This window comes from Malurus melanocephalus, unplaced genomic scaffold (genome assembly GCF_030028575.1).
Source record: "Malurus melanocephalus ecotype Western Australia unplaced genomic scaffold, MMel_1.1 scaffold_186, whole genome shotgun sequence".
NCBI lineage: Eukaryota > Metazoa > Chordata > Aves > Passeriformes > Maluridae > Malurus > Malurus melanocephalus.
Genome location: NW_026623418.1, coordinates 329,825 through 333,572, shown reverse-complemented (window position 1 = coordinate 333,572; position 3,748 = coordinate 329,825).

Below are 3,748 nucleotides of genomic sequence, written 5' to 3'. Positions count from 1 at the left end.
CATCTTTAATGTAAGCTCTTCAAAATATTTGGAAGGTTTCAGTAGTCAAGATAGTATTCATGGGTGTATTCACCATTCAATTAAAAGGTTGCAAAACTTTTGGTCATTTACAGCCACTAATTCACTATCTATTTACTACCTTGGTTTTTTTTTGGTTTTTTTTTTGGTTTTTTTTTTGGTTTTTGTATTTATGCCATTCAAGGTATATGGCAAATGATATATTAAATCATATCACACACCTCTGTGTTGTGAGAAGATAAGATTTTAAAGTTCTTCCATCACAACCTGTGTAGATACTCTTGACTACAAGTGAATCTACAAAACAAGAGACAAAACTGATTGTATTTCTCATAGGGTGCACAGTAATAGGCATTTGAGGGCCTTTGCACATTACAACATACCTTTATTTACTTCTTCCTGCCAATAAGCCTTAAAAAATAAATGCAATAGAAATGATGGAATAAAATTGATTAATTTAAAATAATTAATGAAAACTTTTTGATTGCTTGAATCTAATTTTTGCTTTAGACCTTGTAGGTTTTTTTTAAATTTCATTTTTCATTTTTTCACTTCTCTTCAATTTAAAGAATCTTTTTTCATTCTTCAGAAACTTAGAAGGTCAAGAATGTTATTCTTTGTGATAATAAATTGCAGGTTTTGTTAATTTTCACACAGTTTTATTTATGCATGTTGTGTTTCCAATTTGCTAAAAGGCTGAGAGCAGAGAGGAATTCAGCCTGATTGCTCCATGTTGCTGCCACATGTGGCTCCCATGAAACCTTAACAGAAGGATTGCTATCCTTCCAGCAATTGAGCAAACCATTGGGGAAAACACTTTACTAGGGCTGATGGAGAAAGAAGAGAGATAAAAAAGTAAGCAGTTAAAATGAAAAAGTGAGTTACAAGGTTAGAAAGGAGCAGAAGACTGGAAAGAAAGAAGAATTAGTAAGGCGCAGGATTTAAAAGCCCCAGCAGAGTAAGGAAAAGATTCTTTTGGAAGGTACGCAAAAGAGATTGAACGGAGTTTGTTRCCAATCAGAATCAGTGGATTGGCAGCAAGACTAGGGAAATGGAAAAATTGGACACAGTATCAGGATAAAATTTCTTTACAGGCCCTTTTTTGGTATTCTCCTTTAGTATACAGGGCTTATATCCTTCTATTTATATTYATCCTTCTAATGTCTATTTCACAATATCTGTCTTCAGAGATTAAAACCCTTCTCTAGTATACTTGATATGTTTTCTTTAAGGAAGTGGGGCAGACTGTTTCACCTCACAGACTTARCAGACATTAATTTCCATGCCTCATGCATATAATTACAATTCAGGTCCTGAAGTTCTGATAATCATGGAAAATATCCTTATACCATGTTATGAAATGAGAAAACAGGCAACTTCACTCTTTCTTCATTTGCTTACTTTGAAAAGTATAGACAATTTTATTTTGAGCAGAATAACTCTTTTGGAACATATTAACTAATTTATTTGAATAAAGGCATTATCTAGGAAGTAAAATAGCACCCACTCTGATACTTTATTTTGTTGTTTGGTTTCTGTTCACAAGATGGTACTTTATCTAAAAATTGGAATTGGTTATATCAATCAAGCTGGTCCAAGTTGTATCAAGTTTTAATGAATGCCAGTTATAAGGTATTTGCATGATTAAAAAAGATAATTCCTTTCAATAAAAATTGCTTTAAAACTCAAAGGAGTTGATCATTGCTTCTTTGGAGTCACTAGAGAGCCTTAATTTAGTTTTTTACTTATCGACAACAAATAATATAGTTGAGTTATGGAAATTTGTTACACTGTTTACTGATAAACATTTAAAACATCTCAGAAAGCAGCTTTTCTCTGAAACTGCCTCTTCTTTTACAGTTTTCTCATCCAGAAACTAAGTAAAATGTGAGAACATAGCTCAAGCTGGCTCATTTGCATCACTCACAAGCAAAAATTTTGGATTTGTGGGACCATTTCTATTTAACATAACTATTTTTTTTTAAAGAATTGAGTTCATTAAAGGAAGATACTTGTTGGGAAAAGAAAAGCAAAACAACATCACCCTCTCACTCCTCYTAGAAAATATCTAACCAAACAAAAATATGACCTCAAGTCAACAAGTGGTTGATGTATTTGAGAGAAAAAAACTGACATCTGCATACTTTGTAGTATGCATTCTGGTAAATCAAATGGTGACCCAAATATTGATTGATAAACTAAAAAATAAACAGTGAAATCATCTCTAGTGAGCTTCTCACAATGTCATTGAAAAGAAAAAAACCCAAGAACCGAAGAGAACCCCCGACACCACTCATTCAGGCTGTATWCTTTGCAACATAAGTTGTGATGTTCTGAGAAGGTAGTAGCCCATATTATGAATCATGTAATCTGTATTTCTCATGATTAATAACTGTTACTGTTTACTCTTAAAAATAGGTCATGCCAGCCATAATGGATAAAAGGTGTTCCTGGGCCAGTTTTAACATAGTGGAAACTGAAAAAGATTTTTTTCTTGCATGTTTTGTTACAGTCCCCTCACAGCTGAAAAAAAGTAAAACAGGAAACAGGCTGTAATTCTCCTTATTTCTGCTGCTTTCTGTGACTGGATGATGCCACATGAAGTAAAACATGGCTTTAAATATATTCTGCCAAAGTGAGGATTACCATGGTTTCCTTCATTGAAATCATCTTTCTCTGCAGGAAGTAAAGCCTTCTGACAGCTGTCTGTTTCTCAGAAGCTAACAGCCAAAACCACTTTCTTGTTTCCAGTTTTTTGCTGAAAGCCATGCAGTTTAGCAGAATAATAAGGCAGAGAAACATATGCCCCTTGACAACTCAGTGCTGTTGATAGAAAACCAAATTGCAAAGTATGATTCCCYGGGGAAATCTCAAACACCTACAACTGCAAAAGTTTCCTCAGAAAGATGTGGATTAGGACAAACTCACTCAGTTGCAGGACAATCTCTCAAAGACACACTGTGGTGCTCGGTGCCATGATTTAGTTTAGTTGAGATGTTAGGTCCGAGGTTGGACTCGATGATCTTGAAGGTCTCTTCCAACCTGGTACTTCTGTGTTTCTGTGATTCTGTGATTTTTTTTTTATATACCTACTCATTTCTTAAGGATCACTAAATGAAGGGCACAGCTACCATTCTCTTGGGCAGAGGTGATTCCTTACATTGCACAGACATATATTTTGCACTAAAATAATTTGATTTTTTTTTTTTACTTTTGTTTTTATCTTGCCATGAAATAAAAGCCTGCAAAGATTATATCTCCTAAATAGGAAATSAAACAAAACAAAATRAAMCCAGACTAATCCTGTTGCTGTTTTATAACCAGTTAATAAGAAAATAGGGACTGGGAAAAAATGAGAGGTTAGTCAAAATGTCTAAATATATTTGTCAAATGGCTTACTTTGGAGAAATAGAAAGTCAAATTAAAAATCTTAACTGAAGGTTTCGAAGTAAACCATAATCCAGTTTTTCATCAGGAAAAGAATGGTTTTCATTGCTGATTAAAAAATTTTGTGCAGCATTTTTTAATAGTCATTTCATTTCGTCGGATAAATTTCTTGGAAGAAACTTGTCAAACTAATTTGACAAGATATTTTCACTTTCTCTGAGAGACTTGTCTATGTTTCTCTTTCTGATTATGAAATCATTGCTAGATTTAATCTCCTAGAGGATGCAGTGGTAGAGTATTTTTTTTTTTTTTCACCAAATGTTACACATACAAAAAACCACAG